The sequence below is a fragment of the Engystomops pustulosus genome, chromosome 9, assembly GCF_040894005.1.
Source record: "Engystomops pustulosus chromosome 9, aEngPut4.maternal, whole genome shotgun sequence".
Lineage (NCBI taxonomy): Eukaryota > Metazoa > Chordata > Amphibia > Anura > Leptodactylidae > Engystomops > Engystomops pustulosus.
In genome coordinates this window covers 68,735,227-68,758,051 of record NC_092419.1, presented here as the reverse complement: position 1 = coordinate 68,758,051, position 22,825 = coordinate 68,735,227, and the positions used below count along the sequence as shown (strand labels likewise).

Below are 22,825 nucleotides of genomic sequence, written 5' to 3'. Positions count from 1 at the left end.
CACAATTTTCAGGTTCAAAAAGGTCAACAGAACTTGGGATTCCCAGCCAGTCTCCCATGCTGGTACTTGCCAAGCCTTAAGCTGCATTGCTGCTGCGATCTGACGAGAGCAGGCACATTCAGCTTAGAATGGCCGTTGACAGCAGCTGTTCAATTTGAACCTTCTTTTACTATCTCATAGAGAAACTAACACAATTTTCAGGTTCAAAAAGGTCAACGGAACTTGGGATTCCCAGCCAGTCTCCCATGCTGGTACTTGCCAAGCCTTAAGCTGCATTGCTGCTGCGATCTGACGAGAGCAGGCACATTCAGCTTAGAATGGCCGTTGATAGCAGCTGTTCAGTTTGAACCTTCTTTTACTATCTCATAGAGAAACTAACACAATTTTAAGGTTCAAAAAGGTCAACGGAACTTGGGATTCCCAGCCAGTCTCCCATGCTGGTACTTGCCAAGCCTTAAGCTGCATTGCTGCTGCGATCTGACGAGAGCAGGCACATTCAGCTTAGAATGGCCGTTGACAGCAGCTGTTCAATTTGAACCTTCTTTTACTATCTCATAGAGAAACTAACACAATTTTCAGGTTCAAAAAGGTCAACGGAACTTGGGATTCCCAGCCAGTCTCCCATGCTGGTACTTGCCAAGCCTTAAGCTGCATTGCTGCTGCGATCTGATGAGAGCAGGCACATTCAGCTTAGAATGGCCGTTGACAGCAGCTGTTCAATTTGAACCTTCTTTTACTATCTCATAGAGAAACTAACACAATTTTCAGGTTCAAAAAGGTTAACGGAACTTGGGATTCCCAGCCAGTCTCCCATGCTGGTACTTGCCAAGCCTTAAGCTGCATTGCTGCTGCGATCTGACGAGAGCAGGCACATTCAGCTTAGAATGGCCGTTGACAGCAGCTGTTCAATTTGAACCTTCTTTTACTATCTCATAGAGAAACTAACACAATTTTCAGGTTCAAAAAGGTCAACGGAACTTGGGATTCCCAGCCAGTCTCCCATGCTGTTACTTGCCAAGCCTTAAGCTGCATTGCTGCTGCGATCTCACGAGAGCAGGCACATTCAGCTTAGAATGGCCGTTGACAGCAGCTGTTCAGTTTGAACCTTCTTTTACTATCTCATAGAGAAACTAACACAATTTTCAGGTTCAAAAAGGTCAACGGAACTTGGGATTCCCAGCCAGTCTCCCATGCTGGTACTTGCCAAGCCTTAAGCTGCATTGCTGCTGCGATCTGACGAGAGCAGGCACATTCAGCTTAGAATGGCCGTTGACAGCAGCTGTTCAATTTGAACCTTCTTTTACCATCTTTGACAGAGAAACTAACAATTTTCAGGTTCAAAAAGGTCAACAGAACTTGGGATTCCCAGCCAGTCTCCCATGCTGGTACTTGCCAAGCCTTAATATGCATTGCTGCTGCGATCTGACAAGAGCAGGCACATTCAGCTTAGAATGGCCGTTGACAGCAGCTGTTCAATTTGAACCTTCTTTTACTATCTCATAGAAAAACTAACACAATTTTCAGGTTCAAAAAGGTCAACAGAACTTGGGATTCCCAGCCAGTCTCCCATGCTGGTACTTGCCAAGCCTTAAGCTGCATTGCTGCTGCGATCTGACGAGAGCAGGCACATTCAGCTTAGAATGGCTGTTGACAGCAGCTGTTCAATTTGAACCTTCTTTTACTATCTCATAGAGAAACTAACACAATTTTCAGGTTCAAAAAGGTCAACGGAACTTGGGATTCCCAGCCAGTCTCCCATGCTGGTACTTGCCAAGCCTTAAGCTGCATTGCTGCTGCGATCTGACGAGAGCAGGCACATTCAGCTTAGAATGGCCGTTGATAGCAGCTGTTCAGTTTGAACCTTCTTTTACTATCTCATAGAGAAACTAACACAATTTTCAGGTTCAAAAAGGTCAACGGAACTTGGGATTCCCAGCCAGTCTCCCATGCTGGTACTTGCCAAGCCTTAAGCTGCATTGCTGCTGCGATCTGACGAGAGCAGGCACATTCAGCTTAGAATGGCCGTTGACAGCAGCTGTTCAATTTGAACCTTCTTTTACTATCTCATAGAGAAACTAACACAATTTTCAGGTTCAAAAAGGTCAACGGAACTTGGGATTCCCAGCCAGTCTCCCATGCTGGTACTTGCCAAGCCTTAAGCTGCATTGCTGCTGCGATCTGATGAGAGCAGGCACATTCAGCTTAGAATGGCCGTTGACAGCAGCTGTTCAATTTGAACCTTCTTTTACTATCTCATAGAGAAACTAACACAATTTTCAGGTTCAAAAAGTTCAACGGAACTTGGGATTCCCAGCCAGTCTCCCATGCTGGTACTTGCCAAGCCTTAAGCTGCTGCGATCTGACAAGAGCAGGCACATTCAGCTTAGAATGGCCGTTGACAGCAGCTGTTCAATTTGAACCTTCTTTTACTATCTCATAGAGAAACTAACACAATTTTCAGGTTCAAAAAGGTCAACAGAACTTGGGATTCCCAGCCAGTCTCCCATGCTGGTACTTGCCAAGCCTTAAGCTGCATTGCTGCTGCGATCTGACGAGAGCAGGCACATTCAGCTTAGAATGGCCGTTGACAGCAGCTGTTCAGTTTGAACCTTCTTTTACTATCTCATAGAGAAACTAACACAATTTTCAGGTTCAAAAAGGTCAACGGAACTTGGTATTCCCAGCCAGTCTCCCATGCTGGTACTTGCCAAACCTTAAGCTGCATTGCTGCTGCGATGTGACGAGAGCAGGCACATTCAGCTTAGAATGGCCGTTGACAGCAGCTGTTCAATTTGAACCTTCTTTTACTATCTCATAGAGAAACTAACACAATTTTCAGGTTCAAAAAGGTTAACGGAACTTGGGATTCCCAGCCAGTCTCCCATGCTGGTACTTGCCAAGCCTTAAGCTGCATTGCTGCTGCGATCTGACGAGAGCAGGCACATTCAGCTTAGAATGGCCGTTGACAGCAGCTGTTCAATTTGAACCTTCTTTTACTATCTCATAGAGAAACTAACACAATTTTCAGGTTGAAAAAGGTCAACAGAACTTGGGATTCCCAGCCAGTCTCCCATGCTGTTACTTGCCAAGCCTTAAGCTGCATTGCTGCTGCGATCTCACGAGAGCAGGCACATTCAGCTTAGAATGGCCGTTGACAGCAGCTGTTCAGTTTGAACCTTCTTTTACTATCTCATAGAGAAACTAACACAATTTTCAGGTTCAAAAAGGTCAACGGAACTTGGGATTCCCAGCCAGTCTCCCATGCTGGTACTTGCCAAGCCTTAAGCTGCATTGCTGCTGCGATCTGACGAGAGCAGGCACATTCAGCTTAGAATGGCCGTTGACAGCAGCTGTTCAATTTGAACCTTCTTTTACCATCTTTGACAGAGAAACTAACAATTTTCAGGTTCAAAAAGGTCAACAGAACTTGGGATTCCCAGCCAGTCTCCCATGCTGGTACTTGCCAAGCCTTAAGCTGCATTGCTGCTGCGATCTGACGAGAGCAGGCACATTCAGCTTAGAATGGCCGTTGACAGCAGCTGTTCAATTTGAACCTTCTTTTACTATCTCATAGAGAAACTAACACAATTTTCAGGTTCAAAAAGGTCAACGGAACTTGGGATTCACAGCCAGTCTCCCATGATGGTACTTGCCAAGCCTTAAGCTGCATTGCTGCTGCGATCTGACGAGAGCAGGCACATTCAGCTTAGAATGGCCGTTGATAGCAGCTGTTCAGTTTGAACCTTCTTTTACTATCTCATAGAGAAACTAACACAATTTTCAGGTTCAAAAAGGTCAACGGAACTTGGGATTCCCAGCCAGTCTCCCATGCTGGTACTTGCCAAGCCTTAAGCTGCATTGCTGCTGCGATCTGACGAGAGCAGGCACATTCAGCTTAGAATGGCCGTTGACAGCAGCTGTTCAATTTGAACCTTCTTTTACCATCTTTGACAGAGAAACTAACAATTTTCAGGTTCAAAAAGGTCAACAGAACTTGGGATTCCCAGCCAGTCTCCCATGCTGGTACTTGCCAAGCCTTAATCTGCATTGCTGCTGCGATCTGACGAGAGCAGGCACATTCAGCTTAGAATGGCCGTTGACAGCAGCTGTTCAGTTTGAACCTTCTTTTACTATCTCATAGAGAAACTAACACAATTTTCAGGTTCAAAAAGGTCAACGGAACTTGGGATTCACAGCCAGTCTCCCATGCTGGTACTTGCCAAGCCTTAAGCCGCATCGCTGCTGTGATCCGACAAGAGCACGCACATTCAGCTTAGAATGGCCGTTGACAGCAGCTGTTCAATTTGAACCTTCTTTTACTATCTCATAGAGAAACTAACACAATTTTCAGGTTCAAAAAGGTCAACGGAACTTGGGATTCCCAGCCAGTCTCCTATGCTGGTACTTGCCAAGCCTTAAGCTGCATTGGTGCTGCGATCTGACGAGAGCAGGCACATTCAGCTTAGAATGGCCGTTGACAGCAGCTGTTCAATTTGAACCTTCTTTTACTATCTCATAGAGAAACTAACACAATTTTCAGGTTCAAAAAGGTCAACGGAACTTGGGATTCCCAGCCAGTCTCCCATGCTGGTACTTGCCAAGCCTTAAGCTGCATTGCTGCTGCGATCTGATGAGAGCAGGCACATTCAGCTTAGAATGGCCGTTGACAGCAGCTGTTCAATTTGAACCTTCTTTTACTATCTCATAGAGAAACTAACACAATTTTCAGGTTCAAAAAGTTCAACGGAACTTGGGATTCCCAGCCAGCCTCCCATGCTGGTACTTGCCAAGCCTTAAGCTGCTGCGATCTGACAAGAGCAGGCACATTCAGCTTAGAATGGCCGTTGACAGCAGCTGTTCAATTTGAACCTTCTTTTACTATCTCATAGAGAAACTAACACAATTTTCAGGTTCAAAAAGGTCAACAGAACTTGGGATTCCCAGCCAGTCTCCCATGCTGGTACTTGCCAAGCCTTAAGCTGCATTGCTGCTGCGATCTGACGAGAGCAGGCACATTCAGCTTAGAATGGCCGTTGACAGCAGCTGTTCAGTTTGAACCTTCTTTTACTATCTCATAGAGAAACTAACACAATTTTCAGGTTCAAAAAGGTCAACGGAACTTGGGATTCACAGCCAGTCTCCCATGCTGGTACTTGCCAAGCCTTAAGCCGCATCGCTGCTGTGATCCGACAAGAGCACGCACATTCAGCTTAGAATGGCCGTTGACAGCAGCTGTTCAATTTGAACCTTCTTTTACTATCTCATAGAGAAACTAACACAATTTTCAGGTTCAAAAAGGTCAACAGAACATGGGATTCCCAGCCAGTCTCCCATGCTGGTACTTGCCAAGCCTTAAGCTGCTGCGATCTGACAAGAGCAGGCACATTCAGCTTAGAATGGCCGTTGACAGCAGCTGTTCAATTTGAACCTTCTTTTACCATCTTTGACAGAGAAACTAACAATTTTCAGGTTCAAAAAGGTCAACAGAACTTGGGATTCCCAGCCAGTCTCCCATGCTGGTACTTGCCAAGCCTTAAGCTGCATTGATGCTGCGATCTGACAAGAGCAGGCACATTCAGCATAGAATGGCCGTTGACAGCAGCTGTTCAATTTGAACCTTCTTTTACTATCTCATAGAGAAACTAACACAATTTTCAGGTTCAAAAAGGTTAACGGAACTTGGGATTCCCAGCCAGTCTCCCATGCTGGTACTTGCCAAGCCTTAAGCTGCATTGCTGCTGCGATCTGACGAGAGCAGGCACATTGAGCTTAGAATGGCCGTTGACAGCAGCTGTTCAATTTGAACCTTCTTTTACTATCTCATAGAGAAACTAACACAATTTTCAGGTTCAAAAAGGTCAACGGAACTTGGGATTCCCAGCCAGTCTCCCATGCTGTTACTTGCCAAGCCTTAAGCTGCATTGCTGCTGCGATCTGACGAGAGCAGGCACATTCAGCTTAGAATGGCCGTTGACAGCAGCTGTTCAGTTTGAACCTTCTTTTACTATCTCATAGAGAAACTAACACAATTTTCAGGTTCAAAAAGGTCAACGGAACTTGGGATTCCCAGCCAGTCTCCCATGCTGGTACTTGCCAAGCCTTAAGCTGCATTGCTGCTGCGATCTGACGAGAGCAGGCACATTCAGCTTAGAATGGCCGTTGACAGCAGCTGTTCAATTTGAACCTTCTTTTACTATCTCATAGAAAAACTAACACAATTTTTAAGTTCAAAAAGGTCAACAGAACTTGGGATTCCCAGCCAGTCTCCCATGCTGGTACTTGCCAAGCCTTAAGCTGCATTGCTGCTGCGATCTGACGAGAGCAGGCACATTCAGCTTAGAATGGCCGTTGACAGCAGCTGTTCAGTTTGAACCTTCTTTTACTATCTCATAGAGAAACTAACACAATTTTCAGGTTCAAAAAGGTCAACGGAACTTGGGATTCCCAGCCAGTCTCCCATGCTGGTACTTGTCAAGCCTTAAGCTGCATTGCTGCTGCGATCTGACGAGAGCAGGCACATTCAGCTTAGAATGGCCGTTGACAGCAGCTGTTCAGTTTGAACCTTCTTTTACTATCTCATAGAGAAACTAACACAATTTTCAGGTTCAAAAAGGTCAACGGAACTTGGGATTCCCAGCCAGTCTCCCATGCTGGTACTTGCCAAGCCTTAAGCTGGATTGCTGCTGCGATCTGACGAGAGCAGGCACATTCAGCTTAGAATGGCCGTTGACAGCAGCTGTTCAATTTGAACCTTCTTTTACTATCTCATAGAGAAACTAACACAATTTTCAGGTTCAAAAAGGTCAACGGAACTTGGGATTCCCAGCCAGTCTCCCATGCTGGTACTTGCCAAGCCTTAAGCTGCATTGCTGCTGCGATCTGATGAGAGCAGGCACATTCAGCTTAGAATGGCCGTTGACAGCAGCTGTTCAATTTGAACCTTCTTTTACTATCTCATAGAGAAACTAACACAATTTTCAGGTTCAAAAAGGTCAACGGAACTTGGGATTCCCAGCCAGTCTCCCATGCTGGTACTTGCCAAGCCTTAAGCTGCTGCGATCTGACAAGAGCAGGCACATTCAGCTTAGAATGGCCGTTGACAGCAGCTGTTCAATTTGAACCTTCTTTTACTATCTCATAGAGAAACTAACACAATTTTCAGGTTCAAAAAGGTCAACAGAACTTGGGATTCCCAGCCAGTCTCCCATGCTGGTACTTGCCAAGCCTTAAGCTGCATTGCTGCTGCGATCTGACGAGAGCAGGCACATTCAGCTTAGAATGGCCGTTGACAGCAGCTGTTCAGTTTGAACCTTCTTTTACTATCTCATAGAGAAACTAACACAATTTTCAGGTTCAAAAAGGTCAACGGAACTTGGGATTCACAGCCAGTCTCCCATGCTGGTACTTGCCAAGCCTTAAGCCGCATCGCTGCTGTGATCCGACAAGAGCACGCACATTCAGCTTAGAATGGCCGTTGACAGCAGCTGTTCAATTTGAACCTTCTTTTACTATCTCATAGAGAAACTAACACAATTTTCAGGTTCAAAAAGGTCAACGGAACTTGGGATTCCCAGCCAGTCTCCCATGCTGGTACTTGCCAAGCCTTAAGCTGCATTGCTGCTGCGATCTGACGAGAGAAGGCACATTCAGCTTAGAATGGCCGTTGACAGCAGCTGTTCAGTTTGAACCTTCTTTTACTATCTCATAGAGAAACTAACACAATTTTCAGGTTCAAAAAGGTCAACGGAACTTGGGATTCGCAGCCAGTCTCCCATGCTGGTACTTGCCAAGCCTTAAGCCGCATCGCTGCTGTGATCCGACAAGAGCACGCACATTCAGCTTAGAATGGCCGTTGACAGCAGCTGTTCAATTTGAACCTTCTTTTACTATCTCATAGAGAAACTAACACAATTTTCAGGTTCAAAAAGGTCAACGAAACTTGGGATTCCCAGCCAGTCTCCCATGCTGGTACTTGCCAAGCCTTTAGCTGCATTGCTGCTGCGATCTGACGAGAGCCGGCACATTCAGCTTAGAATGGCCCTTGACAGCAGCTGTTCAATTTGAACCTTCTTTTACCATCTTTGACAGAGAAACTAACAATTTTCAGGTTCAAAAAGGTCAACAGAACTTGGGATTCCCAGCCAGTCTCCCATGCTGGTACTTGCCAAGCCTTAAGCTGCATTGCTGCTGCGATCTGACGAGAGCAAGCACATTCAGCTTAGAATGGCCGTTGACAGCAGCTGTTCAATTTGAACCTTCTTTTACTATCTCATAGAGAAACTAACACAATTTTCAGGTTCAAAAAGGTCAACGGAACTTGGGATTCTCAGCCAGTCTCCCATGCTGGTACTTGCCAAGCCTTAAGCTGCATTGCTGCTGCGATCTGACGAGAGCAGGCACATTCAGCTTAGAATGGCCGTTGACAGCAGCTGTTCAGTATGAACCTTCTTTTACTATCTCATAGAGAAACTAACACAATTTTCAGGTTCAAAAAGGTCAACGGAACTTGGTATTCCCAGCCAGTCTCCCATGCTGGTACTTGCCAAACCTTAAGCTGCATTGCTGCTGCGATGTGACGAGAGCAGGCACATTCAGCTTAGAATGGCCGTTGACAGCAGCTGTTCAATTTGAACCTTCTTTTACTATCTCATAGAGAAACTAACACAATTTTCAGGTTCAAAAAGGTTAACGGAACTTGGGATTCCGAGCCAGTCTCCCATGCTGGTACTTGCCAAGCCTTAAGCTGCATTGCTGCTGCGATCTGACGAGAGCAGGCACATTCAGCTTAGAAAGGCCGTTGACAGCAGCTGTTCAATTTGAACCTTCTTTTACTATCTCATAGAGAAACTAACACAATTTTCAGGTTCAAAAAGGTCAACGGAACTTGGGATTCCCAGCCAGTCTCCCATGCTGGTACTTGCCAAGCCTTAAGCTGCATTGCTGCTGCGATCTGACGAGAGCAGGCACATTCAGCTTAGAATGGCCGTTGACAGCAGCTGTTCAATTTGAACCTTCTTTTACCATCTTTGACAGAGAAACTAACAATTTTCAGGTTCAAAAAGGTCAACAGAACTTGGGATTCCCAGCCAGTCTCCCATGCTGGTACTTGCCAAGCCTTAATCTGCATTGCTGCTGCGATCTGACGAGAGCAGGCACATTCAGCTTAGAATGGCCGTTGACAGCAGCTGTTCAATTTGAACCTTCTTTTACTATCTCATAGAGAAACTAACACAATTTTCAGGTTCAAAAAGGTCAACAGAACTTGGGATTCCCAGCCAGTCTCCCATGCTGGTACTTGCCAAGCCTTAAGCTGCATTGCTGCTGCGATCTGACGAGAGCAGGCACATTCAGCTTAGAATGGCCGTTGACAGCAGCTGTTCAATTTGAACCTTCTTTTACTATCTCATAGAGAAACTAACACAATTTTCAGGTTCAAAAAGGTCAACGGAACTTGGGATTCCCAGCCAGTCTCCCATGCTGGTACTTGCCAAGCCTTAAGCTGCATTGCTGCTGCGATCTGATGAGAGCAGGCACATTCAGGTTAGAATGGCCGTTGACAGCAGCTGTTCAATTTGAACCTTCTTTTACTATCTCATAGAGAAACTAACACAATTTTCAGGTTCAAAAAGGTCAACAGAACTTGGGATTCCCAGCCAGTCTCCCATGCTGGTACTTGCCAAGCCTTAAGCTGCTGCGATCTGACAAGAGCAGGCACATTCAGCTTAGAATGGCCGTTGACAGCAGCTGTTCAATTTGAACCTTCTTTTACCATCTTTGACAGAGAAACTAACAATTTTCAGGTTCAAAAAGGTCAACAGAACTTGGGATTCCCAGCCAGTCTCCCATGCTGGTACTTGCCAAGCCTTAAGCTGCATTGCTGCTGCGATCTGACGAGAGCAGGCACATTCAGCTTAGAATAGCCGTTGACAGCAGCTGTTCAATTTGAACCTTCTTTTACTATCTCATAGAGAAACTAACACAATTTTCAGGTTCAAAAAGGTCAACGGAACTTGGGATTCCCAGCCAGTCTCCCATGCTGGTACTTGCCAAGCCTTAAGCTGCATTGCTGCTGCGATCTGACGAGAGCAGGCACATTCAGCTTAGAATGGCCGTTGACAGCAGCTGTTCAGTTTGAACCTTCTTTTACTATCTCATAGAGAAACTAACACAATTTTCAGGTTCAAAAAGGTCAACGGAACTTGGGATTCCCAGCCAATCTCCCATGCTGGTACTTGCCAAGCCTTAAGCTGCAATGCTGCTGCGATCTGACGAGAGCAGGCACATTCAGCTTAGAATGGCCGTTGACAGCAGCTGTTCAGTTTGAAACTTCTTTTACTATCTCATAGAGAAACTAACACAATTTTCAGGTTCAAAAAGGTCAACGGAACTTGGGATTCCCAGCCAGTCTCCCATGCTGGTACTTGCCAAGCCTTAAGCTGCATTGCTGCTGCGATCTGACGAGAGCAAGCACATTCAGCTTAGAATGGCCGTTGACAGCAGCTGTTCCATTTGAACCTTCTTTTACTATCTCATAGAGAAACTAACACAATTTTCAGGTTCAAAAAGGTCAACGGAACTTGGGATTCTCAGCCAGTCTCCCATGCTGGTACTTGCCAAGCCTTAAGCTGCATTGCTGCTGCGATCTGACGAGAGCAGGCACATTCAGCTTAGAATGGCCGTTGACAGCAGCTGTTCAGTTTGAACCTTCTTTTACTATCTCATAGAGAAACTAACACAATTTTCAGGTTCAAAAAGGTCAACGGAACTTGGGATTCCCAGCCAGTCTCCCATGCTGTTACTTGCCAAGCCTTAAGCTGCATTGCTGCTGCGATCTGACGAGAGCAGGCACATTCAGCTTAGAATGGCCGTTGACAGCAGCTGTTCAGTTTGAACCTTCTTTTACTATCTCATAGAGAAACTAACACAATTTTCAGGTTCAAAAAGGTCAACGGAACTTGGGATTCCCAGCCAGTCTCCCATGCTGGTACTTGCCAAGCCTTAAGCTGCATTGCTGCTGCGATCTGATGAGAGCAGGCACATTCAGCTTAGAATGGCCGTTGACAGCAGCTGTTCAATTTGAACCTTCTTTTACTATCTCATAGAGAAACTAACACAATTTTCAGGTTCAAAAAGGTCAACGGAACTTGGGATTCCCAGCCAGTCTCCCATGCTGGTACTTGCCAAGCCTTAAGCTGCTGCGATCTGATAAGAGCAGGCATATTCAGCTTAGAATGGCCGTTGACAGCAGCTGTTCAATTTGAACCTTCTTTTACTATCTCATAGAGAAACTAACACAATTTTCAGGTTCAAAAAGGTCAACGGAACTTGGGATTCCCAGCCAGTCTCCCATGCTGGTACTTGCCAAGCCTTAAGCTGCATTGCTGCTGCGATCTGACGAGAGCAGGCACATTCAGCTTAGAATGGCCGTTGATAGCAGCTGTTCAGTTTGAACCTTCTTTTACTATCTCATAGAGAAACTAACACAATTTTAAGGTTCAAAAAGGTCAACGGAACTTGGGATTCCCAGCCAGTCTCCCATGCTGGTACTTGCCAAGCCTTAAGCTGCATTGCTGCTGCGATCTGACGAGAGCAGGCACATTCAGCTTAGAATGGCCGTTGACAGCAGCTGTTCAATTTGAACCTTCTTTTACTATCTCATAGAGAAACTAACACAATTTTCAGGTTCAAAAAGGTCAACGGAACTTGGGATTCCCAGCCAGTCTCCCATGCTGGTACTTGCCAAGCCTTAAGCTGCATTGCTGCTGCGATCTGATGAGAGCAGGCACATTCAGCTTAGAATGGCCGTTGACAGCAGCTGTTCAATTTGAACCTTCTTTTACTATCTCATAGAGAAACTAACACAATTTTCAGGTTCAAAAAGTTCAACGGAACTTGGGATTCCCAGCCAGTCTCCCATGCTGGTACTTGCCAAGCCTTTAGCTGCATTGCTGCTGCGATCTGACGAGAGCCGGCACATTCAGCTTAGAATTGCCCTTGACAGCAGCTGTTCAATTTGAACCTTCTTTTACCATCTTTGACAGAGAAACTAACAATTTTCAGGTTCAAAAAGGTCAACAGAACTTGGGATTCCCAGCCAGTCTCCCATGCTGGTACTTGCCAAGCCTTAAGCTGCATTGCTGCTGCGATCTGACGAGAGCAAGCAGATTCAGCTTAGAATGGCCGTTGACAGCAGCTGTTCAATTTGAACCTTCTTTTACTATCTCATAGAGAAACTAACACAATTTTCAGGTTCAAAAAGGTCAACGGAACTTGGGATTCCCAGCCAGTCTCCCACGCTGTTACTTGCCAAGCCTTAAGCTGCATTGCTGCTGCGATCTCACGAGAGCAGGCACATTCAGCTTAGAATGGCCGTTGACAGCAGCTGTTCAGTTTGAACCTTCTTTTACTATCTCATAGAGAAACTAACACAATTTTCAGGTTCAAAAAGGTCAACGGAACTTGGGATTCCCAGCCAGTCTCCCATGCTGGTACTTGCCAAGCCTTAAGCTGCATTGCTGCTGCGATCTGACGAGAGCAGGCACATTCAGCTTAGAATGGCCGTTGACAGCAGCTGTTCAATTTGAACCTTCTTTTACCATCTTTGACAGAGAAACCAACAATTTTCAGGTTCAAAAAGGTCAACAGAACTTGGGATTCCCAGCCAGTCTCCCATGCTGGTACTTGCCAAGCCTTAATCTGCATTGCTGCTGCGATCTGACGAGAGCAGGCACATTCAGCTTAGAATGGCCGTTGACAGCAGCTGTTCAATTTGAACCTTCTTTTACTATCTCATAGAAAAACTAACACAATTTTCAGGTTCAAAAAGGTCAACAGAACTTGGGATTCCCAGCCAGTCTCCCATGCTGGTACTTGCCAAGCCTTAAGCTGCATTGCTGCTGCGATCTGACGAGAGCAGGCACATTCAGCTTAGAATGGCCGTTGACAGCAGCTGTTCAATTTGAACCTTCTTTTACTATCTCATAGAGAAACTAACACAATTTTCAGGTTCAAAAAGGTCAACGGAACTTGGGATTCCCAGCCAGTCTCCCATGCTGGTACTTGCCAAGCCTTAAGCTGCATTGCTGCTGCGATCTGATGAGAGCAGGCACATTCAGCTTAGAATGGCCGTTGACAGCAGCTGTTCAATTTGAACCTTCTTTTACTATCTCATAGAGAAACTAACACAATTTTCAGGTTCAAAAAGGTCAACGGAACTTGGGATTCCCAGCCAGTCTCCCATGCTGGTACTTGCCAAGCCTTAAGCTGCTGCGATCTGACAAGAGCAGGCACATTCAGCTTAGAATGGCCGTTGACAGCAGCTGTTCAATTTGAACCTTCTTTTACTATCTCATAGAGAAACTAACACAATTTTCAGGTTCAAAAAGGTCAACAGAACTTGGGATTCCCAGCCAGTCTCCCATGCTGGTACTTGCCAAGCCTTAAGCTGCATTGCTGCTGCGATCTGACGAGAGCAGGCACATTCAGCTTAGAATGGCCGTCGACAGCAGCTGTTCAGTTTGAACCTTCTTTTACTATCTCATAGAGAAACTAACACAATTTTCAGGTTCAAAAAGGTCAACGGAACTTGGGATTCACAGCCAGTCTCCCATGCTTGTACTTGCCAAGCCTTAAGCCGCATCGCTGCTGTGATTCGACAAGAGCACGCACATTCAGCTTAGAATGGCCGTTGACAGCAGCTGTTCAATTTGAACCTTCTTTTACTATCTCATAGAGAAACTAACACAATTTTCAGGTTCAAAAAGGTCAACAGAACTTGGGATTCCCAGCCAGTCTCCCATGCTGGTACTTGCCAAGCCTTAAGCTGCTGCGATCTGACAAGAGCAGGCACATTCAGCTTAGAATGGCCGTTGACAGCAGCTGTTCAATTTGAACCTTCTTTTACCATCTTTGACAGAGAAACTAACAATTTTCAGGTTCAAAAAGGTCAACAGAACTTGGGATTCCCAGCCAGTCTCCCATGCTGGTACTTGCCAAGCCTTAAGCTGCATTGCTGCTGCGATCTGACGAGAGCAGGCACATTCAGCTTAGAATGGCCGTTGACAGCAGCTGTTCAATTTGAACCTTCTTTTACTATCTCATAGAGAAACTAACACAATTTTCAGGTTCAAAAAGGTCAACGGAACTTGGGATTCACAGCCAGTCTCCCATGCTGGTACTTGCCAAGCCTTAAGCCGCATCGCTGCTGTGATCCGACAAGAGCACGCACATTCAGCTTAGAATGGCCGTTGACAGCAGCTGTTCAATTTGAACCTTCTTTTACTATCTCATAGAGAAACTAACACAATTTTCATGTTCTAAAAGGTCAACGGAACTTGGGATTCCCAGCCAGTCTCCCATGCTGGTACTTGCCAAGCCTTAAGCTGCATTGCTGCTGCGATCTGACGAGAGCAGGCACATTCAGCTTAGAATGGCCGTTGACAGCAGCTGTTCAGTTTGAACCTTCTTTTACTATCTCATATAGAAACTAACACAATTTTCAGGTTCAAAAAGGTCAACGGAACTTGGGATTCCCAGCCAGTCTCCCATGCTGGTACTTGCCAAGCCTTAAGCTGCATTGCTGCTGCGATCTGACGAGAGCAGGCACATTCATCTTAGAATGGCCGTTGATAGCAGCTGTTCAGTTTGAACCTTCTTTTACTATCTCATAGAGAAACTAACACAATTTTCAGGCTCAAAAAGGTCAACGGAACTTGGGATTCCCAGCCAGTCTCCCATGCTGGTACTTGCCAAGCCTTAAGCTGCATTGCTGCTGCGATCTGACGAGAGCAGGCACATTCAGCTTAGAATGGCCGTTGACAGCAGCTGTTCAGTTTGAACCTTCTTTTACCATCTTTGACAGAGAAACTAACAATTTTCAGGTTCAAAAAGGTCAACGGAACTTGGGATTCGCAGCCAGTCTCCCATGCTGGTACTTGCCAAGCCTTAAGCTGCATCGCTGCTGTGATCCGACAAGAGCACGCACATTCAGCTTAGAATGGCCGTTGACAGCAGCTGTTCAATTTGAACCTTCTTTTACTATCTCATAGAGAAACTAACACAATTTTCAGGTTCAAAAAGGTCAACGAAACTTGGGATTCCCAGCCAGTCTCCCATGCTGGTACTTGCCAAGCCTTAAGCTGCATTGCTGCTGCGATCTGACGAGAGCAGGCACATTCAGCTTAGAATGGCCGTTGACAGCAGCTGTTCAATTTGAACCTTCTTTTACCATCTTTGACAGAGAAACTAACAATTTTCAGGTTCAAAAAGGTCAACAGAACTTGGGATTCCCAGCCAGTCTCCCATGCTGGTACTTGCCAAGCCTTAAGCTGCATTGCTGCTGCGATCTGACGAGAGCAAGCACATTCAGCTTAGAATGGCCGTTGACAGCAGCTGTTCAATTTGAACCTTCTTTTACTATCTCATAGAGAAACTAACACAATTTTCAGGTTCAAAAAGGTCAACGGAACTTGGGATTCCCAGCCAGTCTCCCATGCTGGTACTTGCCAAGCCTTAAGCTGCATTGCTGCTGCGATCTGACGAGAGCAGGCACATTCAGCTTAGAATGGCCGTTGACAGCAGCTGTTCAATTTGAACCTTCTTTTACTATCTCATAGAGAAACTAACACAATTTTCAGGTTCAAAAAGGTCAACAGAACTTGGGATTCCCAGCCAGTCTCCCTTGCTGGTACTTGCCAAGCCTTAAGCTGCATCGCCGCTGCGATCTGACAAGAGCACGCACATTCAGCTTAGAATGGCCGTTGACAGCAGCTGTTCAATTTGAACCTTCTTTTACTATCTCATAGAGAAACTAACACAATTTTCAGGTTCAAAAAGGTCAACAGAACTTGGGATTCCCAGCCAGTCTCCCATGCTGGTACTTGCCAAGCCTTAAGCTGCATTGCTGCTGCGATCTGACGAGAGCAGGCACATTCAGCTTAGAATGGCCGTTGACAGCAGCTGTTCAATTTGAACCTTCTTTTACTATCTCATAGAGAAACTAACACAATTTTCAGGTTCAAAAAGGTCAACAGAACTTGGGATTCCCATCCAGTCTCCCATGCTGGTACTTGCCAAGCCTTAAGCTGCATTGCTGCTGCGATCTGACGAGAGCAGGCACATTCAGCTTAGAATGGCCGTTGACAGCAGCTGTTCAATTTGAACCTTCTTTTACTATCTCATAGAGAAACTAACACAATTTTCAGGTTCAAAAAGGTCAACGGAACTTGGGATTCTCAGCCAGTCTCCCATGCTGGTACTTGCCAAGCCTTAAGCTGCATTGCTGCTGCGATCTGACGAGAGCAGGCACATTCAGCTTAGACTGGCCGTTGACAGCAGCTGTTCAGTTTGAACCTTCTTTTACTATCTCATAGAGAAACTAACACAATTTTCAGGTTCAAAAAGGTCAACGGAACTTGGTATTCCCAGCCAGTCTCCCATGCTGGTACTTGCCAAGCCTTAAGCTGCATTGCTGCTGCGATCTGACGAGAGCAGGCACATTCAGCTTAGAATGGCCGTTGACAGCAGCTGTTCAATTTGAACCTTCTTTTACTATCTCATAGAGAAACTAACACAATTTTCAGGTTCAAAAAGGTCAACAGAACTTGGGATTCCCAGCCAGTCTCCCATGCTGGTACTTGCCAAGCCTTAAGCTGCATCGCTGCTGCGATCTGACAAGAGCACGCACATTCAGCTTAGAATAGCCGTTGACAGCAGCTGTTCAATTTGAACCTTCTTTTACTATCTCATAGAGAAACTAACACAATTTTCAGGTTCAAAAAGGTCAACGGAACTTGGGATTCGCAGCCAGTCTCCCATGCTGGTACTTGCCAAGCCTTAAGCTGCATCGCTGCTGCGATCCGACAAGAGCACGCACATTCAGCTTAGAATGGGCGTTGACAGCAGCTGTTCAATTTGAACCTTCTTTTACTATCTCATAGAGAAACTAACACAATTTTCAGGTTCAAAAAGGTCAACGGAACTTGGGATTCCCAGCCAGTCTCCCATGCTGGTACTTGCCAAGCCTTAAGCTGCATTGCTGCTGCGATCTGACGAGAGCAGGCACATTCAGCTTAGAATGGCCGCTGACAGCAGCTGTTCAATTTGAACCTTCTTTTACTATCTCATAGAGAAACTAACACAATTTTCAGGTTCAAAAAGGTCAACGGAACTTGGGATTCCCAGCCAGTCTCCCATGCTGGTACTTGCCAAGCCTTAAGCTGCATTGCTGCTGCGATCTGACAAGAGCAGGCACATTCAGCTTAGAATGGCCGTTGACAGCAGCTGTTCAATTTGAACCTTCTTTTACTATCTCATAGAGAAACTAACACAATTTTCAGGTTCAAAAAGGTCAACAGAACTTGGGATTCCTAGCCAGTCTCCCATGCTGGTACTTGCCAAGCCTTAAGCTGCATCGCTGCTGCGATCTGACAAGAGCACGCACATTCAGCTTAGAATGGCCGTTGACAGCAGCTGTTCAATTTGAACCTTCTTTTACTATCTCATAGAGAAACTAACACAATTTTCAGGTTCAAAAAGGGCAACGGAACTTGGGATTCGCAGCCAGTCTCCCATGCTGGTACTTGCCAAGCCTTAAGCTGCATCGCTGCTGCGATCTGACAAGAGCACGCACATTCAGCTTAGAATGGCCGTTGACAGCAGTTGTTCAATTTGAACCTTCCTTTACTATCTCATAGAAAAACTAACACAATTTTTAGGTTCAAAAACGTCAACGGAACTTAGGATTCCCAGCCAGTCTCCCATGCTGGTACTTGCCAAGCCTTAAGCTGCATTGCTGCTGCGATCTGACGAGAGCAGGCACATTCAGCTTAGAATGGCCGTTGACAGCAGCTGTTTAATTTGAACCTTCTTTTACTATCTCATAGAGAAACTAACACAATTTTCAGGTTCAAAAAGGTCAACGGAACTTGGGATTCCCATTCAGTCTCCCATGCTGGTACTTGCCAAGCCTTAAGCTGCATTGCTGCTGCGATCTGACGAGAGCAGGCACATTCAGCTTAGAATGGCCGTTGACAGCAGCTGTTCAATTTGAACCTTCTTTTACTATCTCATAGAGAAACTAACACAATTTTCAGGTTCAAAAAGGTCAACGGAACTTGGGATTCTCAGCCAGTCTCCCATGCTGGTACTTGCCAAGCCTTAAGCTGCATTGCTGCTGCGATCTGACGAGAGGAGGCACATTCAGCTTAGAATGGCCGTTGACAGCAGCTGTTCAGTTTGAACCTTCTTTTACTATCTCATAGAGAAACTAACACAATTTTCAGGTTCAAAAAGGTCAACAGAACTTGGGATTCCCAGCCAGTCTCCCATGCTGGTACTTGCCAAGCCTTAAGCTGCATCGCTGCTGCGATCTGACAAGAGCACGCACATTCAGCTTAGAATAGCCGTTGACAGCAGCTGTTCAATTTGAACCTTCTTTTACTATCTCATAGAGAAACTAACACAATTTTCAGGTTCACAAAGGTCAACGGAACTTGGGATTCGCAGCCAGTCTCCCATGCTGGTACTTGCCAAGCCTTAAGCTGCATCGCTGCTGCGATACGACAAGAGCACGCACATTCAGCTTAGAATGGGCGTTGACAGCAGCTGTTCAATTTGAACCTTCTTTTACTATCTCATAGAGAAACTAACACAATTTTCAGGTTCAAAAAGGTCAACGGAACTTGGGATTCCCAGCCAGTCTCCCATGCTGGTACTTGCCAAGCCTTAAGCTGCATTGCTGCTGCGATCTGACAAGAGCAGGCACATTCAGCTTAGAATGGCCGTTGACAGCAGCTGTTCAATTTGAACCTTCTTTTACTATCTCATAGAGAAACTAACACAATTTTCAGGTTCAAAAAGGTCAACAGAACTTGGGATTCCCAGCCAGTCTCCCTTGCTGGTACTTGCCAAGCCTTAAGCTGCATCGCCGCTGCGATCTGACAAGAGCACGCACATTCAGCTTAGAATGGCCGTTGACAGCAGCTGTTCAATTTGAACCTTCTTTTACTATCTCATAGAGAAACTAACACAATTTTCAGGTTCAAAAAGGTCAACAGAACTTGGGATTCTCAACCAGTCTCCCATGCTGGTACTTGCCAAGCCTTAAGCTGCATTGCTGCTGCGATCTGACGAGAGCAGGCACATTCAGCTTAGAATGGCCGTTGACAGCAGCTGTTCAATTTGAACCTTCTTTTACTATCTCATAGAGAAACTAACACAATTTTCAGGTTCAAAAAGGTCAACGGAACTTGGGATTCCTAGCCAGTCTCCCATGCTGGTACTTGCCAAGCCTTAAGCTGCATTGCTGCTGCGATCTGACGAGAGCAGGCACATTCAGCTTAGAATGGCCGTTGACAGCAGCTGTTCAATTTGAACCTTCTTTTACTATCTCATAGAGAAACTAACACAATTTTCAGGTTCAAAAAGGTCAACAGAACTTGGGATTCCTAGCCAGTCTCCCATGCTGGTACTTGCCAAGCCTTAAGCTGCATCGCTGCTGCGATCTGACAAGAGCACGCACATTCAGCTTAGAATGGCCGTTGACAGCAGCTGTTCAATTTGAACCTTCTTTTACTATCTCATAGAGAAACTAACACAATTTTCAGGTTCAAAAAGGGCAACGGAACTTGGGATTCGCAGCCAGTCTCCCATGCTGGTACTTGCCAAGCCTTAAGCTGCATCGCTGCTGCGATCTGACAAGAGCACGCACATTCAGCTTAGAATGGCCGTTGACAGCAGTTGTTCAATTTGAACCTTCTTTTACTATCTCATAGAAAAACTAACACAATTTTTAGGTTCAAAAAGGTCAACGGAACTTAGGATTCCCAGCCAGTCTCCCATGCTGGTACTTGCCAAGCCTTAAGCTGCATTGCTGCTGCGATCTGACGAGAGCAGGCACATTCAGCTTAGAATGGCCGTTGACAGCAGCTGTTTAATTTGAACCTTCTTTTACTATCTCATAGAGAAACTAACACAATTTTCAGGTTCAAAAAGGTCAACGGAACTTGGGATTCCCATCCAGTCTCCCATGCTGGTACTTGCCAAGCCTTAAGCTGCATTGCTGCTGCGATCTGACGAGAGCAGGCACATTCAGCTTAGAATGGCCGTTGACAGCAGCTGTTCAATTTGAACCTTCTTTTACTATCTCATAGAGAAACTAACACAATTTTCAGGTTCAAAAAGGTCAACAGAACTTGGAATTCCAAGCCAGTCTCCCATGCTGGTACTTGCCAAGCCTTAAGCTGCATTGCTGCTGCGATCTGACGAGAGCAGGCACATTCAGCGTAGAATGGCCGTTGACAGCAGCTCTTCAATTTGAACCTTCTTTTACTATCTCATAGAGAAACTAACACAATTTTTTAAGTTCAAAAAGGTCAACGGAACTTGGGATTCCCAGCCAGTCTCCCATGCTGGTACTTGCCAAGCCTTAAGCTGCTGCGATCTGACGAGAGCAGGCACATTCAGCTTAGAATGGCCGTTGACAGCAGCTGTTCAATTTGAACCTTCATTTACTATCTTATAGAGAAACTAACACAATTTTCAGGCTCAAAAAGGTCAACAGAACTTGGGATTCCCAGCCAGTCTCCCTTGCTGGTACTTGCCAAGCCTTAAGCTGCATCGCCGCTGCGATCTGACAAGAGCACGCACATTCAGCTTAGAATGGCCGTTGACAGCAGCTGTTCAATTTGAACCTTCTTTTACTATCTCATAGAGAAACTAACACAATTTTCAGGTTCAAAAAGGTCAACAGAACTTGGGATTCCCAGCCAGTCTCCCATGCTGGTACTTGCCAAGCCTTAAGCTGCATTGCTGCTGCGATCTGACGAGAGCAGGCACATTCAGCTTAGAATGGCCGTTGACAGCAGCTGTTCAATTTGAACCTTCTTTTACTATCTCATAGAGAAACTAACACAATTTTCAGGTTCAAAAAGGTCAACGGAACTTGGGATTCCCTGCCAGTCTCCCATGCTTGTACTTGCCAAGCCTTAAGCTGCTGCGATCTGACGAGAGCAGGCACATTCAGCTTAGAATGGCCGTTGACAGCAGCTGTTCAATTTGAACCTTCTTTTACTATCTCATAGAGAAACTAACACATTTTTTAGTTTCAAAAAGGTCAACAGAAATTGGGATTCCCAGCCAGTCTCCCTTGCTGGTACTTGCCAAGCCTTAAGCTGCATTGCTGCTGCGATCTGACGAGAGCAGGCACATTCATCTTAGAATGGCCGTTGACAGCAGCTGTTCAGTTTGAACCTTCTTTTACTATCTCATAGAGAAACTAACACAATTTTCAGGCTCAAAAAGGTCAACGGAACTTGGGATTCCCAGCCAGTCTCCCATGCTGGTACTTGCCAAGCCTTAAGCTGCATTGCTGCTGCGATCTGACGAGAGCAGGCACATTCAGCTTAGAATGGCCGTTGACAGCAGCTGTTCAGTTTGAACCTTCTTTTACCATCTTTGACAGAGAAACTAACAATTTTCAGGTTCAAAAAGGTCAACGGAACTTGGGATTCGCAGCCAGTCTCCCATGCTGGTACTTGCCAAGCCTTAAGCTGCATCGCTGCTGTGATCCGACAAGAGCACGCACATTCAGCTTAGAATGGCCGTTGACAGCAGCTGTTCAATTTGAACCTTCTTTTACTATCTCATAGAGAAACTAACACAATTTTCAGGTTCAAAAAGGTCAACGAAACTTGGGATTCCCAGCCAGTCTCCCATGCTGGTACTTGCCAAGCCTTAAGCTGCATTGCTGCTGCGATCTGACGAGAGCAGGCACATTCAGCTTAGAATGGCCGTTGACAGCAGCTGTTCAATTTGAACCTTCTTTTACCATCTTTGACAGAGAAACTAACAATTTTCAGGTTCAAAAAGGTCAACAGAACTTGGGATTCCCAGCCAGTCTCCCATGCTGGTACTTGCCAAGCCTTAAGCTGCATTGCTGCTGCGATCTGACGAGAGCAAGCACATTCAGCTTAGAATGGCCGTTGACAGCAGCTGTTCAATTTGAACCTTCTTTTACTATCTCATAGAGAAACTAACACAATTTTCAGGTTCAAAAAGGTCAACAGAACTTGGGATTCCCAGCCAGTCTCCCTTGCTGGTACTTGCCAAGCCTTAAGCTGCATCGCCGCTGCGATCTGACAAGAGCACGCACATTCAGCTTAGAATGGCCGTTGACAGCAGCTGTTCAATTTGAACCTTCTTTTACTATCTCATAGAGAAACTAACACAATTTTCAGGTTCAAAAAGGTCAACAGAACTTGGGATTCGCAGCCAGTCTCCCATGCTGGTACTTGCCAAGCCTTAAGCTGCATCGCTGCTGCGATCCGACAAGAGCACGCACATTCAGCTTAGAATGGGCGTTGACAGCAGCTGTTCAATTTGAACCTTCTTTTACTATCTCATAGAGAAACTAACACAATTTTCAGGTTCAAAAAGGTCAACGGAACTTGGGATTCCCAGCCAGTCTCCCATGCTGGTACTTGCCAAGCCTTAAGCTGCATTGCTGCTGCGATCTGACGAGAGCAGGCACATTCAGCTTAGAATGGCCGTTGACAGCAGCTGTTCAATTTGAACCTTCTTTTACTATCTCATAGAGAAACTAACACAATTTTCAGGTTCAAAAAGGTCAACGGAACTTGGGATTCCCAGCCAGTCTCCCATGCTGGTACTTGCCAAGCCTTAAGCTGCATTGCTGCTGCGATCTGACAAGAGCAGGCACATTCAGCTTAGAATGGCCGTTGACAGCAGCTGTTCAATTTGAACCTTCTTTTACTATCTCATAGAGAAACTAACACAATTTTCAGGTTCAAAAAGGTCAACAGAACTT

At 45.6% G+C, this 22,825-nt stretch overlaps 80 pseudogenes; all 80 read right to left on the bottom strand.

The window, feature by feature from the left end:
* Nucleotides 1-21: 21 nt before the first annotated feature.
* On the bottom strand, nt 22-140 carry LOC140081150 (5S ribosomal RNA; annotated as a pseudogene).
* A 70-nt stretch (nt 141-210) lies between these two features.
* LOC140085058 (5S ribosomal RNA) lies at nt 211-329 on the bottom strand (annotated as a pseudogene).
* A 70-nt stretch (nt 330-399) lies between these two features.
* LOC140101351 (5S ribosomal RNA) lies at nt 400-518 on the bottom strand (annotated as a pseudogene).
* Nucleotides 519-588: 70 nt separating this feature from the next.
* LOC140101335 (5S ribosomal RNA) lies at nt 589-707 on the bottom strand (annotated as a pseudogene).
* A 70-nt stretch (nt 708-777) lies between these two features.
* Nucleotides 778-896, bottom strand: LOC140086667 (5S ribosomal RNA; annotated as a pseudogene).
* A 70-nt stretch (nt 897-966) lies between these two features.
* On the bottom strand, nt 967-1,085 carry LOC140096483 (5S ribosomal RNA; annotated as a pseudogene).
* Nucleotides 1,086-1,155: 70 nt separating this feature from the next.
* LOC140101350 (5S ribosomal RNA) lies at nt 1,156-1,274 on the bottom strand (annotated as a pseudogene).
* Nucleotides 1,275-1,533: 259 nt separating this feature from the next.
* Nucleotides 1,534-1,652, bottom strand: LOC140081906 (5S ribosomal RNA; annotated as a pseudogene).
* Nucleotides 1,653-1,722: 70 nt separating this feature from the next.
* LOC140085057 (5S ribosomal RNA) lies at nt 1,723-1,841 on the bottom strand (annotated as a pseudogene).
* Nucleotides 1,842-1,911: 70 nt separating this feature from the next.
* Nucleotides 1,912-2,030, bottom strand: LOC140101347 (5S ribosomal RNA; annotated as a pseudogene).
* Nucleotides 2,031-2,100: 70 nt separating this feature from the next.
* LOC140101323 (5S ribosomal RNA) lies at nt 2,101-2,219 on the bottom strand (annotated as a pseudogene).
* Nucleotides 2,220-2,470: 251 nt separating this feature from the next.
* Nucleotides 2,471-2,589, bottom strand: LOC140081149 (5S ribosomal RNA; annotated as a pseudogene).
* A 259-nt stretch (nt 2,590-2,848) lies between these two features.
* Nucleotides 2,849-2,967, bottom strand: LOC140086666 (5S ribosomal RNA; annotated as a pseudogene).
* Nucleotides 2,968-3,037: 70 nt separating this feature from the next.
* Nucleotides 3,038-3,156, bottom strand: LOC140097776 (5S ribosomal RNA; annotated as a pseudogene).
* Nucleotides 3,157-3,226: 70 nt separating this feature from the next.
* Nucleotides 3,227-3,345, bottom strand: LOC140101346 (5S ribosomal RNA; annotated as a pseudogene).
* A 70-nt stretch (nt 3,346-3,415) lies between these two features.
* On the bottom strand, nt 3,416-3,534 carry LOC140081148 (5S ribosomal RNA; annotated as a pseudogene).
* Nucleotides 3,535-3,604: 70 nt separating this feature from the next.
* Nucleotides 3,605-3,723, bottom strand: LOC140095450 (5S ribosomal RNA; annotated as a pseudogene).
* Nucleotides 3,724-3,793: 70 nt separating this feature from the next.
* On the bottom strand, nt 3,794-3,912 carry LOC140101345 (5S ribosomal RNA; annotated as a pseudogene).
* Nucleotides 3,913-3,982: 70 nt separating this feature from the next.
* LOC140089335 (5S ribosomal RNA) lies at nt 3,983-4,101 on the bottom strand (annotated as a pseudogene).
* A 259-nt stretch (nt 4,102-4,360) lies between these two features.
* LOC140083435 (5S ribosomal RNA) lies at nt 4,361-4,479 on the bottom strand (annotated as a pseudogene).
* A 70-nt stretch (nt 4,480-4,549) lies between these two features.
* Nucleotides 4,550-4,668, bottom strand: LOC140101311 (5S ribosomal RNA; annotated as a pseudogene).
* A 251-nt stretch (nt 4,669-4,919) lies between these two features.
* Nucleotides 4,920-5,038, bottom strand: LOC140081147 (5S ribosomal RNA; annotated as a pseudogene).
* Nucleotides 5,039-5,667: 629 nt separating this feature from the next.
* Nucleotides 5,668-5,786, bottom strand: LOC140096238 (5S ribosomal RNA; annotated as a pseudogene).
* A 70-nt stretch (nt 5,787-5,856) lies between these two features.
* LOC140091485 (5S ribosomal RNA) lies at nt 5,857-5,975 on the bottom strand (annotated as a pseudogene).
* A 70-nt stretch (nt 5,976-6,045) lies between these two features.
* LOC140101344 (5S ribosomal RNA) lies at nt 6,046-6,164 on the bottom strand (annotated as a pseudogene).
* A 70-nt stretch (nt 6,165-6,234) lies between these two features.
* On the bottom strand, nt 6,235-6,353 carry LOC140081146 (5S ribosomal RNA; annotated as a pseudogene).
* A 70-nt stretch (nt 6,354-6,423) lies between these two features.
* Nucleotides 6,424-6,542, bottom strand: LOC140081657 (5S ribosomal RNA; annotated as a pseudogene).
* A 70-nt stretch (nt 6,543-6,612) lies between these two features.
* On the bottom strand, nt 6,613-6,731 carry LOC140086440 (5S ribosomal RNA; annotated as a pseudogene).
* Nucleotides 6,732-6,801: 70 nt separating this feature from the next.
* Nucleotides 6,802-6,920, bottom strand: LOC140101299 (5S ribosomal RNA; annotated as a pseudogene).
* A 251-nt stretch (nt 6,921-7,171) lies between these two features.
* LOC140081145 (5S ribosomal RNA) lies at nt 7,172-7,290 on the bottom strand (annotated as a pseudogene).
* A 259-nt stretch (nt 7,291-7,549) lies between these two features.
* Nucleotides 7,550-7,668, bottom strand: LOC140095022 (5S ribosomal RNA; annotated as a pseudogene).
* Nucleotides 7,669-8,116: 448 nt separating this feature from the next.
* Nucleotides 8,117-8,235, bottom strand: LOC140085317 (5S ribosomal RNA; annotated as a pseudogene).
* A 70-nt stretch (nt 8,236-8,305) lies between these two features.
* On the bottom strand, nt 8,306-8,424 carry LOC140086139 (5S ribosomal RNA; annotated as a pseudogene).
* A 448-nt stretch (nt 8,425-8,872) lies between these two features.
* LOC140101343 (5S ribosomal RNA) lies at nt 8,873-8,991 on the bottom strand (annotated as a pseudogene).
* Nucleotides 8,992-9,061: 70 nt separating this feature from the next.
* Nucleotides 9,062-9,180, bottom strand: LOC140089333 (5S ribosomal RNA; annotated as a pseudogene).
* A 70-nt stretch (nt 9,181-9,250) lies between these two features.
* Nucleotides 9,251-9,369, bottom strand: LOC140081144 (5S ribosomal RNA; annotated as a pseudogene).
* Nucleotides 9,370-9,439: 70 nt separating this feature from the next.
* On the bottom strand, nt 9,440-9,558 carry LOC140085214 (5S ribosomal RNA; annotated as a pseudogene).
* Nucleotides 9,559-9,809: 251 nt separating this feature from the next.
* LOC140084710 (5S ribosomal RNA) lies at nt 9,810-9,928 on the bottom strand (annotated as a pseudogene).
* A 70-nt stretch (nt 9,929-9,998) lies between these two features.
* LOC140101341 (5S ribosomal RNA) lies at nt 9,999-10,117 on the bottom strand (annotated as a pseudogene).
* Nucleotides 10,118-10,187: 70 nt separating this feature from the next.
* Nucleotides 10,188-10,306, bottom strand: LOC140097419 (5S ribosomal RNA; annotated as a pseudogene).
* A 70-nt stretch (nt 10,307-10,376) lies between these two features.
* LOC140083586 (5S ribosomal RNA) lies at nt 10,377-10,495 on the bottom strand (annotated as a pseudogene).
* A 70-nt stretch (nt 10,496-10,565) lies between these two features.
* Nucleotides 10,566-10,684, bottom strand: LOC140086138 (5S ribosomal RNA; annotated as a pseudogene).
* Nucleotides 10,685-10,754: 70 nt separating this feature from the next.
* LOC140091484 (5S ribosomal RNA) lies at nt 10,755-10,873 on the bottom strand (annotated as a pseudogene).
* A 70-nt stretch (nt 10,874-10,943) lies between these two features.
* LOC140101287 (5S ribosomal RNA) lies at nt 10,944-11,062 on the bottom strand (annotated as a pseudogene).
* Nucleotides 11,063-11,313: 251 nt separating this feature from the next.
* Nucleotides 11,314-11,432, bottom strand: LOC140085056 (5S ribosomal RNA; annotated as a pseudogene).
* Nucleotides 11,433-11,502: 70 nt separating this feature from the next.
* Nucleotides 11,503-11,621, bottom strand: LOC140101340 (5S ribosomal RNA; annotated as a pseudogene).
* Nucleotides 11,622-11,691: 70 nt separating this feature from the next.
* Nucleotides 11,692-11,810, bottom strand: LOC140101275 (5S ribosomal RNA; annotated as a pseudogene).
* Nucleotides 11,811-12,069: 259 nt separating this feature from the next.
* On the bottom strand, nt 12,070-12,188 carry LOC140092757 (5S ribosomal RNA; annotated as a pseudogene).
* Nucleotides 12,189-12,258: 70 nt separating this feature from the next.
* On the bottom strand, nt 12,259-12,377 carry LOC140097633 (5S ribosomal RNA; annotated as a pseudogene).
* Nucleotides 12,378-12,447: 70 nt separating this feature from the next.
* On the bottom strand, nt 12,448-12,566 carry LOC140101339 (5S ribosomal RNA; annotated as a pseudogene).
* A 70-nt stretch (nt 12,567-12,636) lies between these two features.
* Nucleotides 12,637-12,755, bottom strand: LOC140089332 (5S ribosomal RNA; annotated as a pseudogene).
* A 70-nt stretch (nt 12,756-12,825) lies between these two features.
* Nucleotides 12,826-12,944, bottom strand: LOC140081143 (5S ribosomal RNA; annotated as a pseudogene).
* Nucleotides 12,945-13,014: 70 nt separating this feature from the next.
* Nucleotides 13,015-13,133, bottom strand: LOC140101263 (5S ribosomal RNA; annotated as a pseudogene).
* A 251-nt stretch (nt 13,134-13,384) lies between these two features.
* On the bottom strand, nt 13,385-13,503 carry LOC140083420 (5S ribosomal RNA; annotated as a pseudogene).
* Nucleotides 13,504-13,943: 440 nt separating this feature from the next.
* On the bottom strand, nt 13,944-14,062 carry LOC140081142 (5S ribosomal RNA; annotated as a pseudogene).
* Nucleotides 14,063-14,321: 259 nt separating this feature from the next.
* Nucleotides 14,322-14,440, bottom strand: LOC140101338 (5S ribosomal RNA; annotated as a pseudogene).
* Nucleotides 14,441-14,510: 70 nt separating this feature from the next.
* LOC140094712 (5S ribosomal RNA) lies at nt 14,511-14,629 on the bottom strand (annotated as a pseudogene).
* Nucleotides 14,630-14,699: 70 nt separating this feature from the next.
* LOC140101336 (5S ribosomal RNA) lies at nt 14,700-14,818 on the bottom strand (annotated as a pseudogene).
* Nucleotides 14,819-15,077: 259 nt separating this feature from the next.
* Nucleotides 15,078-15,196, bottom strand: LOC140083495 (5S ribosomal RNA; annotated as a pseudogene).
* A 70-nt stretch (nt 15,197-15,266) lies between these two features.
* LOC140085316 (5S ribosomal RNA) lies at nt 15,267-15,385 on the bottom strand (annotated as a pseudogene).
* Nucleotides 15,386-15,455: 70 nt separating this feature from the next.
* LOC140101334 (5S ribosomal RNA) lies at nt 15,456-15,574 on the bottom strand (annotated as a pseudogene).
* A 259-nt stretch (nt 15,575-15,833) lies between these two features.
* LOC140081141 (5S ribosomal RNA) lies at nt 15,834-15,952 on the bottom strand (annotated as a pseudogene).
* A 70-nt stretch (nt 15,953-16,022) lies between these two features.
* Nucleotides 16,023-16,141, bottom strand: LOC140082201 (5S ribosomal RNA; annotated as a pseudogene).
* Nucleotides 16,142-16,211: 70 nt separating this feature from the next.
* LOC140094628 (5S ribosomal RNA) lies at nt 16,212-16,330 on the bottom strand (annotated as a pseudogene).
* A 70-nt stretch (nt 16,331-16,400) lies between these two features.
* LOC140078915 (5S ribosomal RNA) lies at nt 16,401-16,519 on the bottom strand (annotated as a pseudogene).
* A 448-nt stretch (nt 16,520-16,967) lies between these two features.
* On the bottom strand, nt 16,968-17,086 carry LOC140083227 (5S ribosomal RNA; annotated as a pseudogene).
* Nucleotides 17,087-17,156: 70 nt separating this feature from the next.
* Nucleotides 17,157-17,275, bottom strand: LOC140089037 (5S ribosomal RNA; annotated as a pseudogene).
* A 637-nt stretch (nt 17,276-17,912) lies between these two features.
* Nucleotides 17,913-18,031, bottom strand: LOC140078527 (5S ribosomal RNA; annotated as a pseudogene).
* Nucleotides 18,032-18,668: 637 nt separating this feature from the next.
* Nucleotides 18,669-18,787, bottom strand: LOC140089036 (5S ribosomal RNA; annotated as a pseudogene).
* Nucleotides 18,788-19,046: 259 nt separating this feature from the next.
* LOC140090787 (5S ribosomal RNA) lies at nt 19,047-19,165 on the bottom strand (annotated as a pseudogene).
* Nucleotides 19,166-19,235: 70 nt separating this feature from the next.
* Nucleotides 19,236-19,354, bottom strand: LOC140084720 (5S ribosomal RNA; annotated as a pseudogene).
* A 448-nt stretch (nt 19,355-19,802) lies between these two features.
* On the bottom strand, nt 19,803-19,921 carry LOC140085139 (5S ribosomal RNA; annotated as a pseudogene).
* A 70-nt stretch (nt 19,922-19,991) lies between these two features.
* Nucleotides 19,992-20,110, bottom strand: LOC140078686 (5S ribosomal RNA; annotated as a pseudogene).
* A 70-nt stretch (nt 20,111-20,180) lies between these two features.
* LOC140096655 (5S ribosomal RNA) lies at nt 20,181-20,299 on the bottom strand (annotated as a pseudogene).
* Nucleotides 20,300-20,740: 441 nt separating this feature from the next.
* On the bottom strand, nt 20,741-20,859 carry LOC140081139 (5S ribosomal RNA; annotated as a pseudogene).
* Nucleotides 20,860-21,299: 440 nt separating this feature from the next.
* On the bottom strand, nt 21,300-21,418 carry LOC140101333 (5S ribosomal RNA; annotated as a pseudogene).
* A 259-nt stretch (nt 21,419-21,677) lies between these two features.
* LOC140083494 (5S ribosomal RNA) lies at nt 21,678-21,796 on the bottom strand (annotated as a pseudogene).
* A 70-nt stretch (nt 21,797-21,866) lies between these two features.
* LOC140085315 (5S ribosomal RNA) lies at nt 21,867-21,985 on the bottom strand (annotated as a pseudogene).
* Nucleotides 21,986-22,433: 448 nt separating this feature from the next.
* LOC140101332 (5S ribosomal RNA) lies at nt 22,434-22,552 on the bottom strand (annotated as a pseudogene).
* Nucleotides 22,553-22,622: 70 nt separating this feature from the next.
* LOC140089035 (5S ribosomal RNA) lies at nt 22,623-22,741 on the bottom strand (annotated as a pseudogene).
* Between the last annotated feature and the right edge of the window lie 84 nt (nt 22,742-22,825).